This window comes from Bombus fervidus, chromosome 1, assembly GCF_041682495.2.
Source record: "Bombus fervidus isolate BK054 chromosome 1, iyBomFerv1, whole genome shotgun sequence".
Taxonomy (NCBI): Eukaryota; Metazoa; Arthropoda; class Insecta; order Hymenoptera; family Apidae; genus Bombus; species Bombus fervidus.
In genome coordinates this window covers 19,838,577-19,857,400 of record NC_091517.1, presented here as the reverse complement: position 1 = coordinate 19,857,400, position 18,824 = coordinate 19,838,577, and the positions used below count along the sequence as shown (strand labels likewise).

Sequence of the window (18,824 nt, the reverse complement as noted above, 5' to 3'; positions counted from 1 at the left end):
ACTCGTGTCCGCCACGTGTAATATCGACGGCCTATTTTCGTGCGAGTTAGGGGAAGCGTGGCGCGGAATTTTTCAGATTCCAGAGCCGCGAGTCAGCATCGGCAGCCGTAACCAAAGTAGACGCATCGCGTGGATCTTATCGAGCCCTGGAAAAATATTTACCTTCCGATTAATCAGCGTCCCCTCTGCGACGCTGTTACGACAGCGCCGCGATCATAATCGTGATGTACGGACCGTTCGTGTCCCGAAAATAGTGCATCGCGACGTAATTCTTTCGGAACCCGCGAATAACTTCTCCTTAAGTCGTCGCCGAACGGTATAGGATTCTCGCACGAACGATCGTCGAATAAGAACGTTCGTCGATGGTATTAAGAGCGGAACACACAGCTGAGGTCGATTTAAAAAACGGAAAATTAATGGATCAAATTGTTCGATGATTTATCCACCGCTCGACCAGCAATTTGACCCGAGGAGCCCCTCGCTTCCTGCACGATCAATATTCGTCGCTTAAGAACCATTAAACGGGCCCACGGCATAATTACACGGCAGGACAGATTGCACGTTGCGAGCGAATGGTTATCGATCGCGATCGGCCAAATTGATTCGTGCGGCCGAATGGATATCATTTCGATCGGGGAAACGGGAACGTCGATGTTCGTTCGATGGCCACGAGGAAGTAATCGTCGATTTGATGCGTTGTTTTGTTCCAACGATTCCAATAAAGTTAATTAAACGTCGATACAACCTCGCGAGTGAACCGCTTGATTTTCAAATTTTACGACTTTTTTTGTATCGATTAAAGAGGGACCAGAGTAAAAGGCAAATGAATTTTTTTATACTTGAAACGCGGGTCGTTAAAACACCAATGTTCAACCGGTGTTTCGATGTTCGAATAGAAATCTCAGCACGCGTCGACCAACCGCCACGTAGCGACATTTTTATTACCTTTGATTCGAATCTACAAAAAAGTTGTCCATCTGACAGAAGATGGAGGAAGGAATTTGCTCGTTGGACTCAATTTCACAGGATATCAAGCCCACCGCACGCGTTCTCGCGTCTTTGCGCTTCTATCCGTGACAAAAAAGTAAAAACGTATCGGATCGCGACACGTAGCTCGCAACGCGAAGCGTGCGCCTCCGTTCTCTCTCTAATCGTCGCCGATTCCTCGTACCTGGACAAAGAAACGCGTGCCATTGAAGAAAAAGGCTGGATTCCGTTGCCTCGTTACATCTCCTCCTTTCTCGCCGAACATTTGCTCTTTCGCGTTATCCGACAGTCTCCCGGATCTTCCAATGTAAACCGAATTCTTCGGTCTTCCAACGATTTCTCTAGTACTCGCGCGTAATCGAGGTTATCAAGTGGAAACGTGGTAATTTGGAGAATGTCTCGCGGTAATTTGGAAGAAATTAAAAGATATTACTCGAAAGAGGCTTGAAACGATTTTTGACGACGCGAGTTGATCGCGAGATCGTTATTACGATGACTAGACGAGCAGGATTGATGACAATAACGATATTCCATAGAATAGCGTGATTCAGACGTAGCAGCTGGTGGACGCGTTGCCACGAAAATTTCCAACCGCGGTCGCACCGCGTAATGACAAAGTAAGGATGGCCCAGCGAGATAAACGCGAGCCAAACTACTTCATCAACGAACGACCTCGAAACAAGCAGACTGCATACGCGCGTAGTTGCGTCGTACAGCGATGGGAATAAAACACTTGAAGCGAACTACTATAGCCAGAGCAAATGATAGGTTGCTGAAATATTTTACGTACGTCTGAAAACATCGGAATCGTTTCGAATCTCGCGATGATCGCATCTGCGACTGTCGTAAGACGAATATCGTAAAACCATACGCAGCGAGAGACTACGAAGATTCAGAATTACGATTCAGATAAATTACTGGAAGCGATAGAAACGACTTTTCGTGATTTGGAAGACGCGTGATCGATAACTTAGAGGCGCGCGATAATTGATTTTTCGCGGAAACTTTCAAGTATGTACTGTGTCCATCGGTCGAGTCTACACACAGTATGCGTGCACGTAATAAAGTATTGCTTACAGCAGAGGTTGCACGCTTAATCACCGACGTCGTTAAAACCATACTCCGCAGATGGTTAAATAAGAAGTTTATGCTTATCTGAAATTCCAATAAAGCGATCCTCGGTTTTTGTATCAAAACACGTACACAAATGTCCTTCGTAACATCTATAGACGTTATTGCTTTTTATCTTTATTACTTTCAACGTTTCTGTAATCTCATCCTTCGTACTCTTTTCATATGTAACGCGCTGTTCAACACGACCGTGTTGGAAATTAAAAATAGCCATCGTACAACGAAACAACGATTCGACTTGTTTGACTTGACTTGACTTGTCCTTTCGTCGAAAGAATTTCCAGCCACAGGGTCGCCACGATTCAATCCTCCGTGATTCTGTTCAACTCGAACGTCACGACGCGACGGCACGACGAAGCAGTCACGTTGATCACACGTTGCGTCCCAACCACCTCGAAGACAGCCCACGAAGCAGAAAGCCAACGTAAGTGAAAATTACAGCCTTTCCTCCCTTTTCTTCCAGCCAACCAAGAACACCGACGTTCCACTCCATCCCGGCGTCTTGCGTCGAGGACAGCGCCGACTAATTGCGAGCTTTATCGAACATTACGCGCCCACAACGTTGCAATCTTGCGACAGCCGACAATTTCGATGGGACACGCTACCATTGGCATAACTTCAGACGGGACGCATACGTTTAAAGGCGGGATCTATGCATTGGCTGGTTCATCCTCGACCTCCGGCGAGACACGGCGAAGCGAACGCCGAAACGCTCGACCGATCTCGTAACTCGATAATGTCGCGTATACCGTGTTCCACGGGGATATTTCCCCTGTCGTGCGTCGATCATACGCGAGATATCGTGCATACCGCGGTCTTTTCGTTTCGCTCGTGTAAGTCATTTGGCCAGTCATTTGAGAGACTCTTATACGAGTTTAAGCACGCGGTTCCGATCGCTGGGATAAACGTGACACTTTGAAATCCTTGTGGAGGTCTACGACTGTTTTAAATCGAATAGCGTAAATAGCGACAAGTTTACGAACGATGTTTAAGCGACGAAATCGTACGAAAAATATAACATCCGTGACAGACGAAGGATCCAAATTCGACCATTAGTTTATCTACCTTTACGCCTTGGAGCCACGAAAGGGATTACAAAGGCAATGAGCGTACAAACTAAATAAGCGTATAAAAGGGACATTAAGCGTGTCATCCTTGTAGCTGATCGTCGACCCATGGATATCTTGGAGATCTGGAAGCGGTGACTCCGACAGCTGTGATAATTAGCCCCAGAGCCGTGTACGGCATGCAACGGGTAGAAAACCGTGCGAGGTACATGTAAGTACGTCGACGATCATCGTACCGTTCCATCATCGGCGTCATTAATACATTGCTGGTGACGGGCAGCGTTAATCTTCCCTGCCACGAAAAACAATCGACGGGCTGGTGAAACTCTCGATGTATCTTCGCGTTCTGATGCGTTCGAGACGATCGTTACCCCGTCTATTTTCAAACATTCCTCTTCCTTGGCTGCACGTTACACTTCGTATCGCTTAGTCGCGCTTTGCGAGTGACTACAAAGTTTGATAATACGGAAATTGAACGACTCCGACAAAAAAAAAAAAAAAAAAACGCTTCATTGGGCAAAGAAAGGTACGTACAAATACTCTTCATAGTCATCGTGTTTCACCCTAAGCGCGGTAGTCCAAAAATGAGTGTTCGAAGTCATCATCGGCCTCCACGAAAAGAAAAATAAAAAGCTGACGATTAACGAAACCGCCGGCCGTGAGCCAACCGTCTTCTGCCAACGAAGGTTAAACGCGAGTAACAAGCATGAAATTTACGGGACAAAAGGAGACTCGGCGTTTGGTTGACGCGCACGCAACGGTGCGAAGCAGTGCAGTGACACGCAGCGATCGCGCAAGCTATACGGTTTTCAATCGAGCCGGGCTAAACGGCCAGTTAAGCGAGTTTATCTGATGGAGAGCGGCGTGTCGCGGCGTCACACTTCCGCGCGCGCCGTAACGCGACGTCCGCGCTCGCGCCGAGCGAAACGCGCGACACGTTACGCGCCGCCCACCTCCGTGCCCCGTAATTACTGGCGACAAAACGACCAAGCCACTGCCGTGACGAGACGACAACGGGACGAGCTTGACACGCACCGCGGCCACGAATTAATTCGTGGCGAACGCCGGCGCAGATTATCTTCATCGACCGAGATTCTTTTTCGCTCGCGTGCCGCTAGCTGAATTGTTTTCGATGTCTGACGAGATGGCAGAGGGCGGTAATTGAGGTTGTTGCGAAGATGGACAGGGGATATGTTTATGTTGGGTTGCGTTAACGTGTTGAAATTACTCATTGTTAAAGCAAGATTTATCGCGAACACGAAACAAATTAGACTAATTGGAACGATTTAAAAGTGAATAACTAGCAGCGTGCAGACGGTAGTAAGATTCAAAAGAAATCAAACTTGGCTTGAAATTTTAACAGTGCGTCGTCGATTTTTTTTACAAACCTTAAAAAATATCTTTAAAACGTACGAGCGTAAAAATAACTCTTGTTATAAATACAGCCTGTTCAACGTTGTATGTATTCGACTGGAAAAAACCAGAAACGACGAAGACACGGTTGACGACAAGTTTATCCCCTCGCTGGCTGTTCCTCGCCGCTCATCGATTCTCCATTCGCGGAATGGACGTAGCGCGAACGGACGGCAATGCAAATTATCCATTGGAGAAAACGCAATAATAATTCAAGACGTATCCACGATGGTAAATCGCCACGGACTAACGCGGAGAAAGAAGGAGAGACAGAGAGATTGACGTTTCCCGACGTGAAACGTAATTATTATCTTCGGCGAGGTACGCATGGGAAAATTCTAGCGCCAGCGCCAACGCTCGGCTTCGCCTCGTCACCTGCGATCAATCGACTGCATGTGAGTCATACATAGCAAGTCGACTCTGATCACTTTGTATTGCTCTTTCTCGAACGCGAGCCGTGTTCCGTCTCGAGGAAAACAAGAATTTTCCCCGGAGAGCAAATGGCACTTGGTGAGTCGCCTCGCGCTTATTGCCTATTAACGCGCTGGTCACTGGATATATTACCGCTATTAAGGCTTGTGAGCATATAAATGACTGTTTATGCGAGAAAGGTACCTACTAATACGCGGCCCTCTCGAAGCTTGCATTACGAACGCACGCTGGTTAGTCTACTTCGCGGTCTTTCCGATAAAAGTCACCTGCGGTGAATTGGACATTTCCGCTTCCGCGAACCTCCGCGGTGCTGCAGGTTCTAACTTCTTGGTAAAAATTTCAAACCGTATAATGGATGATAAGTAGCGTAGAGAACATACGTGTTCGTTTACGTGTATTAACACACTCGTAACTGATGACACGGTGCCGTGTCTTTCCGTGAATTAAAAATGGTAACTGGTTACGCGGTGCTATGTCTGAATCTTGGTTGATGCGAGGGAAAAATATAAAGAAGCAGGAATACCCTGTGGTTGAAAAACACTTTCCAAGAGAGAAAAGAGACTCGCGTGCAATACGGTCGACATATTTATTAGACGCATTTCCACGCGAGAGGGGCCGTTCGATAGGCTTTCAGGAGGAGTTCTCAGTTGCTATTACCGCGAGAGCGGTCATTATCCTCCACGAGGACGAGCCACGTCTTCTTCGAACGACTCGTATCGGCGACCTATCGAGCCGCGCCATCGGGTGGCTTACAACATGCTTCGGCTTAAATAAGAAATACGATAACGCGGTAGTAGGACGAGGAAAACACAGAAGGAAAAGGAAAAACCAATCCGGTCATCGACGATCCTCCCCTCGAGTTCCAACATTCGCATCGTTATTTACCATTTTATTCGTTATCTTTTGATGGACGCGCGAACGCAAAAGAGAGAGCACACATGGGGTGGTTCGCGAGAATTTTCTCTCTGCCTTTTAGCACGCCACGCGAACGCGGATTAATATTGCAGCTCGCATGAAATACACGGCACGGGTTGCAAAGAGGGTGAGTAGACGCGATGTGAATTAAATAGCGGAATTGTATTAATGCTTCGCTGTTTACGGCCGCTTTAACAGGGATGGGGCGCAACGTTTGATACGCGGCGGAACTATTGCTTCCTCCCTTTTAACGAGCTTTCTTTCGCTTTTTTTTCAACCTTTCCAGCGATCGAAGACGTGATATTTTAAATAACAACGTAGGAATGATCGATCATCCGCTGCTTACGTTATACATTAAAAATTTTGGAATTTAAATTAGACAATCTTTCGAGAAAGGAAATACGCAACATCCTTTGTATCCTTCGTAAAATTTTCATTGCGTAATTCAAAAAGAACGACATTTCCTAAAATGTCAAGAAGTGAATACAGTAGACCTTCTAGGAAATTGAAACGTTGAACTCCATCGTTACGTCCATGCTGCCGGTTGTAATGTTAATCTAGCAATAACGTTCCCCCAACATCAGAAAATTTCTTTAGAAGAAATTTTCTCCTAATTAGTTGTTTACTATAAAACTAGCGTTTATTCGTATCGAAACAATTGCTGTGATTTTTAAAAATACTTCCTACCCTCTTTTTCATTAATCGAATATCCACGTCTGAATCGTTTCGAATCCCTCGAGGAAACAAGAAAAAATGCACAGAAGAATATCAAAGGGACACTGGAGATTCAGAGAGATTCTTACGAGCGAACCAAAAACGACATAAGTCAAAATCCATTGACTAATCGATTATACGACCAAATTGTACGTGAACAATACAATCGAGAATCTCGCGAACGCCCCAGGGTGCACATAGCGACCACACACAACACACATTAATTTTCCTATTACGGGCATTGTGGCAGACGTACGGGCATTGTAGCCACGACATGTTCGCCCACGGTCGGTCGTTGTCGGGCATCGAGCTTCGCGACATCGCTACAACCCCGACGCACGACGCTAACGAGCTGTCGTCGCTGTTATCTCTTCACGAGTCTCCTGATACCGGTGCGTACATCCCCTCCGTGCAATCACCGCCCCATGTAACAAACTTTCTACTCGTGTGCCGTACCGCGGAGTAACGGATTGGCTAGAGAACGTATCGCGTGTATTTTCTCCTACGGAAAAGTTTCTCGTGTAAATTTGATGAAGCCTCTGCCGAGAATAGGGTTGTTTCTTTCCGCTTCTTCGGTCGTAGCGAAGGTTAGACAGTTACTTGTTAACAGATTCAGGGTGAGGACGAATTAAAGGTAAAGTTACCGACATTATCCACGAATAATTGACAATAAAATAATTGCAGTTCGTATTACGCTATTAACGCGATCTTACTTATGCAACAGGAATTCACTTAACACTAGAACTACCACACCAGTCAAATTGATTGGTTTTATAACTTTATTTTAAAATTCCTAATTCATGTTATATTTTTTTTTCCTCAACGATGTAATGACTTTCGCAACGATAACTAAAAGAATAATATAATGAATTTTATTTTGTTTCTTATGTATTCAAACTGAAATAATATTGTATTATACCAATACCAGTTAAAATGGTACTTGTCAAAGTGTAAAAGGACCCTGCAATCTGTTTATCGAACCTCGATTAACCAGTTTCCTCGTTTCGTACAACTTCCCACGCGTTTTTTTAATTTTTACTGCGTATCATTCAATATGATGAAGTTATCAGATCAAGTCATCGATCGCTAGATCGCTAGATGCTAATACTAGAAATACCACAGCAGTCGAAATGACTGATTCGACAATTTTATAAATGTGTCGACCCTCGTTTAGGGATCATAGCCCCAGATGAATTAATAATACCAAAAATATACTACGTAACATGGAATTCCTTCTGTAAGAAAATAACAAATCAATAAAAATAAAAATATTCTATTATTACGTATTTTTTAAAGACCAGTCATTTTCACTGGTTTTGGTGGAAATAGCTTCGTGTTAACTATCGGTAGTTCTAGTGTTAATTCCGGGTATCGAATGTTTACCACTGAAAAAAATACCTGTGCGATATGTTCTATATTTCATTTGTTCTGGTTCCTTTAAACGAACTTCCACTTTTCACATTCGTATTTTTATGCTACCTTAACGATCGCAAAGGTTTTCCAAGATGTACCCATTTATTTTTATAGGAAAACCATGCAACCTGTTGAGAAGAGGCGAAAAACGCCAGGGACGAACACGAGAATCTCGCCAACGACTATAGATTAGAAACGGGAAACTCGATTAAAGCACCGAAAACGCGTCCTAATTAACTCCTCAATTACGCGATTCCCCTCTGATTTCGGTGCAAACAAAGAAGGCGAACCGGTTTCAAGAAGCAGGGTCACCGACAACATGCGCGACGCGTCCTTCACCTCCCTGACCTGGCCCGTATCATCCCCCGGGGCTCTGGGTACACATTATAATTGCGCATATTAAAATGGCGTCACGACTTCACCGCCCATCCATCCATCCAGCCAGTCAGCCATCTTTAATCAATAATGGAGCATCAGGGACCATGACAACAGATACCCTTTCCCGGGGTTTCTGTCTCGTGGACCCTTTTCCACCCCCTTGTGACCCCCCGACCGAATCTGCAAGGGTTGCCTGCCTTTCTCTGGACCGAGTTTCGCTATTCCCCGCATCATGTTACGTCAAATTGCGGTTATTCCCACCGTACCGTCCTCTTTGACCCCTCGATACCCAACGTCTTGCGTTCTGTTAGGGTTTGCTTGGATCGTTTCTTGCAAGATATAATAGAGTAAAATTAAAGTTCGAAAGAATGCATTTTTGAAAGATATATCGCAAGTGGTTTGCGTATTACAGGCAAGATTATCCGTTGTTTGATAATCATTTGAAAAACTTTTACCGCTTGAGTATCTCGTATACTTTCTTTCTTTTCATTCTCTTCTCTTTCTTCTTTATTGCTCCATTTTTTAAAACCACGTTATTACACACAAGCTTTTAACTATCTAAAAACATCACATAATTGTCCTGAAAACCATATAGCAAAACGCTGTTTGCTGTACAGTCGTATCACGCAACAAGAGACAGAAAACCTAAGCCAGAGCAGTCACGAATATCAGCAAGGTATCGAGCAAACGCGGCAAAACTCATCGGCAAATTGGCACCGTTTTCCAGGAAATCAGGCCGACCAATGTGCTCGACCAATCAACCGTACGTCCGGTGAATCTTCGACGAGGGATCTATCGGAGGGCTGGAAGACATAAAGCGACTCGCATTTACGCTTCCGAACGAACGGTCGATCGAAGGAGGCCGTTGTCAGGAGCTTTCCAAGCGTAACGGCGTGCGTGGCACGTGCGAACCGTACACGCGTTTCCCTGCACGCATTCATCGGCCGGGGGCGTTCACGTGCGTGTCCACGGCAGCGTGCTGCCGCGCGGAAACACCAACGACTGGTCGTGCACCTGTCAACGTGTCGTTACGTATTCGCCTGCGCTTCTGTTTCGGGCCGTGGACTCGCGTTTGCGAAAACAATGGCGTGCCGATGCACAGGGGGGCACTTGAAGTAATACGCCAGTTTGTAGCTTTGTTTGGCCTTTGAAAGTTTCGTGAATGCTAATGCAACAAAGATCAATCGCGTAAAGGATCGTGCGTATTAGAACGCTAACTATTTCATAGTGCAATTTAACGTTACTTTGGGAATTCCAATTCGAAGCAAACTAATTGGTAAAAACACCTGTGAGTCACTGAATTTTATACCTACTTTCCCTCTTAACTCGAAGAACGAAAGAAATCAATCGCCACTTAAACTTTCACAAAGGAAACTCCGCCCAGCTTCGCACTGCCGGTACGTACCATACGTGCCTCGTTCAAAAGAACAATTTTAATCCGATGCTGCAACCGGCTCGACGAATTAATTTCCCATCAAGGCTTCTAATTACAGCGAAATCGGCGGAAAGCAAGATAAACGAGTCAATCGAAAAACACGGCGCAGCGGCGCGGCGAGGGACACGAAATTAATAGTATCCATGCTCGAGAACAAGACCGGACTGCGAGATTATCGGCCGGCCAGTTTAGGCGCGGGGGTTACAACGTCACACGCAACGCCGCGATCATTCCACGTAATAATTATGTACCGTTCTCGATATAAGCCGCGGCCTAGCCGGACCTTAACCCGCCAAAGCGTATCATGCAACATTATTAATGGAATTTATTGCCGCGCAAAAGGCAGTCAGGCGAACGGAAATTTTAATCTAGCCGCGTTAACGAGTCAAAAGGACGAGCCGAGTAAGTGCCAGATTAATCACGATTACTAGATTTTAAATATTGAAACTACTATGCGTCACGTTGCCTTCGTGACTGTTAGATGTGCTATTAACACGTAAAGAGATTAGTTTCTTTCTTTTATATAATTTGTTCCAATACAACGATATTTCACGCATAGGCACAATACCCTTACACGGATACCCGCACAGGCATTTGAACAGGACACTTACACAGGTCATACTCATTACTGTATAGAGAGTGGGGTTCAAAGTATGTAAGGGATCATGAGTTACTAGCTAAGTCTAGTCTGAAAGTAACTGGCCAACAATCAACAATTCTTGTATACGTTGTTAATTATATCACTCGCTTGTATACATCAGGTTCTGTAGTTCTGTTTAATAAACATCACTGAATATTATCTCAACGCAAACATTGTGTCTTCCAAAGATTATTAATCTTAACTTCAAGATTAAATTCTAACTAAATTCTATAATTTTCTATAATAACCACTATTTTATATACATATATCTAATTATACTCTTTTTCGTTTGCCTGTGATAACTGATTAAAATATTCACATTCAAATATCGCGTTCGACTTATAAATTTAAAATAAAGTAGGAAATTATATTTCCTTTTTTTTTTAAGATTAATAACATTATGAAAGCTTAATAATATTAGTAAATAAGTTGTGAGTAAAAAAAAAGATATAAAAAGAAAAAAAGACAAATTGCCGAAACCCGGGATTGAACCGGGGACATTTAGATCTTCAGTCTAACGCTCTCCCAACTGAGCTATTTCGGCTTGATGGGTTACGTTCGCAATATAGTTTAAATACACAATGTGTATAAAGAATACTAATTAGAAAGATTGAAATCAACTTTAATACACAAACAGAAGATTTACTTTTACACATACAATCTGATACAAACTACCAATGAATTATATCGCTTGATTCCATGCGTGAAAAATTATTATCGAACAGACAGAAAAGATAAGTAAGAAATGCTATTAAACAAAAATAACGGATAACGATAGAAGGAAAATAGGAGAAGATGAATGCCTGATAGCATAACGTCAGGGTCAGAACGGTTACGATTATTAGAAAATGCCGGGCGTAATTTACCAGAATTTATCACTAGAATTTCTCTTGCCAAGTATCGGAAAAATTAGACAATATCATCGCAAACGAGCAATCTTACATTGGAAAAATCGATAATGATTTCCATACGCTTCTCAAACCGTCCAGAAATTTGTCCGTCTGGCGATAGATGCCTCGAACGAAAGACCATAAAACTCATTAAAACGCATTACCCAGCTCTAATCGCCAGAAATTTAAATTCCAATTCGCTGTTATGTAGCCGCACCACCGATAGACCTTTGCGAACTGGACACCTAGTCCGGTGTCTACGCCGGAATTACCCGGCATTACGTACGCAATTTCCAACGGTTAAAGGACGTGATCGCGGTAATGACGTTCGAGGGAGGCTTGAAAACCTCGGGATCACGGATGCACGTTAAAAAGGACGGCATATATCCAGGCGAACGAGTCAATCGAACGGGCCTGCGCTCTCTGTCTTTCCGTGTGTTAGACCGCGAGACAGGTCATACACAGGCGCGCACGCGGCGAGGGATACGAAATTAATAGTGTCTATGCGCGGGAACAAGACGAGAGCGAGGCATTATCGTCCCTCGTTTGGGCATTGGGAGCGTGTAAAGGCATGATGCAGAGCCGAAGCGGCGCGGTCCAGCTCAAAGCGACGATCCACCATTGCCGGACACGCCAGGGGCGCAACAGCTTGATACATCGTTACACGCTGTTCCTTCCATGTGCCCTTCGATCCTCTCTTTCTCTCTCTTGTCTCTCGCCTCTTACCTTCCTCCTTCGATCTATTTCTCCGTCTCTCCCATTAACTCTATATTTCTCTTTATTTCTTCTCCCTTCTACCTTTCTTTCGCGTACCGTATATACGATCCTCCTCTCGATTTCTTTGTCCCTTTTCTTCCTACCCTCGAGTATACACCGAGAAGAAGGGCACAATTCTTGGCCCCTCGACACCCCTCGACACGCAGCATCGACCTAAGCCAAACTCGGCGCCGACGCGCCGCTCTAATACGATCTCACGATCGACGGGGCCACGAGCGCCGTAAAGCTCGGTTTACACCGGGCCGCAGGCAGCCGCCTACGCGATCTACCCGCTCCTTAAATCCTCCGGCTACAGCGCGCCTCCGCGGGGTAGACATTGTCGCGATGAACACCGGCCCCGGGGAGATGAAGTCGTTCCGACCGACTCGCGGAGATCAGAAATTATTATTCCGCCGCGCGAAGAAGCGCCAACCCTCCCGGTGAAACGTTTAAGTCTACCGCTGTACGAGTTCTACACTTCGTACGGTGTGATACTTTTCGTGTTTTAAGATGCCAGTGATAATTTGCAATTGCTTCGTTTCAGGCAGCGTGGCAAGTATGAACTAACTTGTTACATTTAATTGCGTACATTTGTTAGTTTTATCAAGGTACAAGTTCGCGATCGGCGTTTCAAATAGCGATCGATAACTAATTGTGTAATTGCAAACGTTATAAGCTACGAAGTTATTATCGTTTGGAAGTAAAAAAAAAAAACAAATTCTTATAGCTCGCATATACTCACACAGAAAAAGATTAAATATACCTACGCTGTCTACGCTAAAAATCCAAGTAAATTGCGCAACGACGATCGCTGAAAAACATTATAGTCTCAAAGAGGGTATCGGCGGTATACCTTCCACTTTATCTGGCGAAGGGTTAATCGACGTTCATATACGACGCGAGCACGTTTGACGCCAACAAAGAACCCCTCGCCACGTCGGGAAGAATGAACTCCGTAGGGAGAATCCGTCTTCTAAATATAGCAGCCACGGTAGCAGCCAAAGGAATCATGGGAGAAGGTGTACGACTGATGACAGCGACGGATATATCGGAAGCGAACGAATTAAATGTACTAGTTGGGCTATCGATCTGCAATTGATATAAATACTCCAATCGACATGAATATCTGATGATGGTACACGCTGTGTATCTCTATACTTACATTATGTAGCCAATTCAAATTAACTTGGCTGCTTTATAAATCATAGACTTCGAAACTATTAATCTTAATCGTATGTTAAATGCATAAATATCTACATTGTTCGAACGTAAAAAGAATAAATATAAGTTGAATGAAACATTAAACGGAACAGAAGAATAGTATTGCGCGTGAAACAACTATTGCAGAAATATTTCTTGCAGAATATAAAATCCAGTTGACTTGCAAACAGTCTTTTGGAAAAATAAAAAAGGAAACGAATAATGGTCGGGCAGCGGATGAAAAATCTTGGCACAAATAATAACAGGCGTTTAGCCAGGAAACAAGCGTCGATATCCACACATCAGGTTCCACGAAAGGGCGCGGAAAAAATATTGGCGCGTTAAATCGAGCACCGCGGGGCGATCCGAGGCGAGGAACCGGCAGAGACACCGCTGTTTCGTGTTTTATGGTGGCATCAATTACTTTAATATTCGAGCTCGTAATATCTGAGAGCGATCGCGCGCGCGTACGCGATCCGCTTCGACCAAGGCTAGGTGTCAGCGATCGTAAAGCGGAATCGCGACCCTAAAGCAGTCGCTTCGTGCCTTTGTAAAGTAATCGGCACGGCCCTGCCACGCTAGTCGGATTATAATAATGTTTACCACGCGACTATGAGTCCGAGAGCGTTTAATGGGCCCATAAAGAATCACTGGGTCGTGTTTGACCAGTCACCATATCTGCTCGTTACGGTGAGAAGTGGACCGTCGTGTCGTGCCATCGAGAATCGAGATCCTGCTTGTGCGTTCAGCAACCGGAATTGTTCGATGAAAGAGTCCTTCCTTTCTTTCGAGGATATATTTTGACAAATTCAATTTTTACAATTGGAAATGTAATTTTTGTTAAATACTTTGACAGAAACTTGAAATAGAAATGCCATCCACGTTTAATGTTGTTTATATCACTGTTTTTCTTATTCCTCGTGGCTATCTATCGAAGGATCAATTTTCTCAAGATTAGACAATTTTCTAAAGAGAAACAGGAATGAAAAATAGTCGAAAGATTATAAAAATGACACGAAATCCTAGCAGTATCGTGCATCGGCATTCTATTCCAACGACTATAAACTCGCTACACCGTTCTCGTACTAGCAACCTGCAATGCATATAAACAAAGAAGCTTAGACGTGGAAACTTGTTCCGTTCGTGCGAAAACGCGATCAGAATGATCCTCGGTCGAAATTATTTAAATCGAAATCATTCACGCGACGCGGTTCTCGATGTCACGGGGTCAACTTGTACGAGAAGCGTATCTCCTCTAAATAGCATCAATTACTTTAATGGCCATGATCATAATACCGACGATCGCTGGCGGGTCGGTAGGTGTCAGCGATCGTAAAGCGTGGTAGGCTAAGCCGGTAAGCGGCCGTTCCGTGTCTTTGTAACATAATCGGCGTCGGTGTGCAACGTTACCCGCATTACAATAACGTTCAATGTGCGCTTACAACGCCGCCGCTATCTAAGTGGCCTCGTAAAGAATCAATGTAACGTGCATTGTCCATGGTGCTCGAACGCGAAGCACCCTTTTCGAGGCGGACACCGTTTTGCGGAAGAAGATAAGCCTCCATTAACTTCTTTACGGACAAATTTATCAAACCCGTGGAAAGACTATTTCATTTTTTTTTTACATATTTAAGTACAGTGGTTTTATCAGTTAGTTATATCGTAAAGGACTAACTTCGTTCTCTTCTAAAATTCAATTTTTCCCATTTACGTTTCTTAGACAAGAAATCAAATCGATTACGAAAATAATATTCTCCGTAAAATCATGAAGTTTTTGTCTAATTTCAAAATTATTCGAGCGTCCCTGATCTTACAGAGCAAAATTTTCTACGAAAAGAAATCGTGTCGTCGATATTCAAGCCGATATTACAGGAACGTTCCTCGAAAGGACACTTTCCATCCAGCCTCCTACGTTATTAACTGTAAATAGAATTAGGTATATATTTACGATAAGTACGTATAAGTCGGCAAAGAGAAAGGAAGTCGATGGGCAAAACTCGAGAACGTTTTTCAACCACGAAACCGTTCGCTCGAACCAACGTTTTTATTTCCACTGAATGACAGTGATCAATAAGATGTAGGTTTTTGTCCATATTCTATGAGGGTTCTGTGTCTTCCTGTTGGTACTTAATCTGGTATCTCCGAAGCGAGCAGATAAGTGCTTAATGTAAGTGTTGGCTCGTTAACCTTTAACTTTTTGGGTCGGTGAATGTACTTTCCAAAAATAGAAATTTACAGTTTACAAGGAAGCGTAACGTTCGACATGGACAGTGTGATATGTTACAATGCGGAAGTAGATTTAATATGAAAATTATTTGTTAGAATATAAACTCCTTAGAAAAGAAAGAAGGAAAATATCATAGTTCACTATCGAAACGCAACCTGTCACCCATAGACAAGTACTCGTCCCTCGAGAGCAGCATTTACACGCGGTTAAAGCATCGAGACACGTGTTCGCGTGATCCCGTATGACGTCGTGGTGTTCATCAATGCCGGGCACGATAGACAGGCACGATAGAATTCTCCGTGTTATGTGAAAATATTCGTGCGTGTCGATCGATCCTGAAGGAATGCGCGGGTCCTCACGGAATTTCCGCGAGGTCTCACCTCGCTGCCGATCCGTCCGGCCACTGGCTCATCGGGGAGACGTTTCACGTGGAGAGGAAGAAGAAACGAAGAAAAAATTTCGTAATTGAGAAAAATACATATGGGAAAATGCACAGTGATCTCGCGTACGAGCGTATCGACATATGTTTGTCCGATCCACGAGCTCGGAACAAAAACTTAATTACTATTTGCCACAGATAGTAAATTAATGATAATTGCCGTGAATAATGACCGGCAGAAGGATATTCCAAGGATTTTGAAATTTAATTCGACGATATTGAGATGTAATTATGCGCCGTGTGTTTCCTTCCGTGGGGATTAAGTTCAAGGCGGTCGATACGCCAACGAATCGGAGAAAACGATCCATCCGGTCGCATCGGCTCAAGACAATTTTCAACCTAACGACGTGTCGCATTTGCATGAAACTGAATTATCTTTTTCCTTTTTTTCTTGCAATTACGCGCAGTCATCCGTGATGTACCTACTTCATCGCAGTAGATCTCATCGCTGCGTCTCGCGCATTACCATTACAAATTTCTCGCGTAAACGGAACAAAGCAAATCCGAGCTTCCTTCGAAACCGTTGAAAAGATCGAAACGCAAAAATCATCCACGACGTTCCTACAAACTTCGATAAATAGCGACTGGCAATAAGAAGAAGAGAAGTCGTCTTTGTCTATGCCGCTCTAAGAACCATAGGAGACATTTGGTCGGCAATCTCGGCTCGAAAAGAAGACCGGAAAAGCCATTAGACGACAGGCGTCCGAAGAATAGAACGAACGAAAAGTGGAGGCGAATTGTACTTACGTGGCGACAGGAAGAAAGAGAATCGTCACGCCATGCCACGCCATGCCACACGAAGAAGGAAAGCATAACAAAGAATAAATAATTAGCGTGCGGCTTCGGGGTTGCGGTTTCTCCGCGCACGCGCCCTATCGCTCGCCTGTCCACAGCCAACGTCTCGTCCTTTAATAACGACGTGGGGGTTGTTGTCTACCTACCCACTTTTTCGGCTACCACACGCTGAATTGCCGCTTGAGCCGTGTAACGGATGATTTCCATTCGAGAGACGGGCCGTATTCCTCAAGAACTGCACCGTTTTTTCATTAACTCCACTTAACGTGCCGGTTGTTTGCAGAAAGGGTGGCGATAGTCTTCGAGCAGAGGAGTAATGCCGATCTCCTGTATCGTTTTGCCAAATAAATTCCTGCCACGACCAAGGAGGAGTTACTTTCTTTCTCGTAGGATGCAATTTTAGATAGGATTAATGCGGAGCTTGGTTTTTATTGCAGTACTAATGTTGCACGATAGCGTCGTTATCTTGCGGCGGATGTTTACGACAGATGTGCTTGTTTCTCGACAAAAATTCGTGTAATTAGGAGAACGGTACACTTTATTACTTTCACTGAAGGTGGAATACGTGCAAGTACGTAACCATCCCCCTTCACCTAGCTCGATATATCCTGCCTCGCGGTTACATTTCGATTATCCGAAGCGAATCTTCCGGATACATATAGAACCGTTTGTGCGATGAAATTGTCTACGTTGGTTCGTTTGGTCTTCTCCGATCCGATTTTCTTGCTTTTAATAGACAGATACTTTAAGTTCAACCGGTTCTTCAATTTCTTATAAACGTAAATATTTGTTTGCCATTCAATTCCATTAATACGTGATACGCAACATGCTAAACAGCTTATAGTACACGTAAGATGTTTAAATCACGTAATCTACGTTCTCTTATTAAGAACAAAATTAACTTCCTAAAACGACGTTTAAGACTACCGAAAGAGTTAATTAGCGGACACGTCTCAGAATTGAAAGAAAGGTGAGAATCAACGTGTCAAAAGAAATTCATCGTGAATTTGTAAGATGCGAAGATTACCTCATTAAGAAAATGACATAATAGAGGCAGAAAGTGATACGATTAAGGCGTAGCAACGTTCACGCAAAACGAAATTATGGCGATTACACGGATGCAATCAGGCGAATCAGTCGCGTGGTTTTTTCCCGAGGCGGAAATGCGTTGTCGGCCGATCCGGTATTTGCCAGAAGCCAAAGAGGAAAATGAAAAAACGGGGCCGTAAAGCGGCACGGAAAATAAACGTTGGCCATTAATTATTCATGCGCTACAAAGTGACACGTAGAGCCACGCGATTGCGCGCCGTATCGAAGGGGGATGCCGTGCGAACGAGCGTAAACTGGCAGCTCCGCACCGTATCATCGGGATGCCGGGTTTCGCGGTAATAACGCTGTGCACGCTTTTTGTCGCGAGCCGCTTGTCGTTAACTCGACGATCCTCAATGGAAACACACGTAAGCGCTACTAAATACCTTCATCAAGACACGACCTGATTTTGTAGTAATGTTTACATTAACGTCACGAAATTACATACGAGATTCGCAATTAAGAAAGTAGACCGATGTTTCGATACTTCGTGAATCGAACGATCTTTAGCAATTAATCATTTTGATCTTTACGGACCATTGATTGAAGATCTTTCCAGGAATACATTATTTCTACCGTTTAATATTTAGTTCGTTAAATAGCGCGTCTGTACTTTTGACCCAGAAAATACGAACTAGAAGAAAAACCATAAATAAACTCCGCTGCTATTCGAGTTCTTGCCACGAGTTACGGTTAGAGCAGTGTTCCAACAGCAACGTTTTACATTGGAAAACAGAAAGTCACGCGGTGTGTCGTTTTTCGTCGTCTCATCCGCATACGTCCGCTTCTACGGACGTTCGCGAGGCTCGCCGCGCGCACTTAAATCGCTTTACGATCCAGAAAAGCCGGAGCGGTTCGCAATTCCGGATTCTTCGGACGATCGTCACGGCAGAAAAGTTGCAG

At 44.1% G+C, this 18,824-nt stretch overlaps 1 protein-coding gene and 1 non-coding gene across 3 annotated transcripts in view; both read right to left on the bottom strand.

Moving 5' to 3' along the window:
• LOC139989485 (uncharacterized) overlaps positions 1 to 18,824 on the bottom strand; it is a 264,665-nt gene that overhangs the window by 237,705 nt on the left and 8,136 nt on the right. The window lies entirely within an intron of this gene.
• On the bottom strand, positions 10,997 to 11,069 carry Trnaf-gaa (transfer RNA phenylalanine (anticodon GAA)). Its single transcript has one exon. It is a non-coding gene; the product is annotated as a tRNA-Phe (tRNA).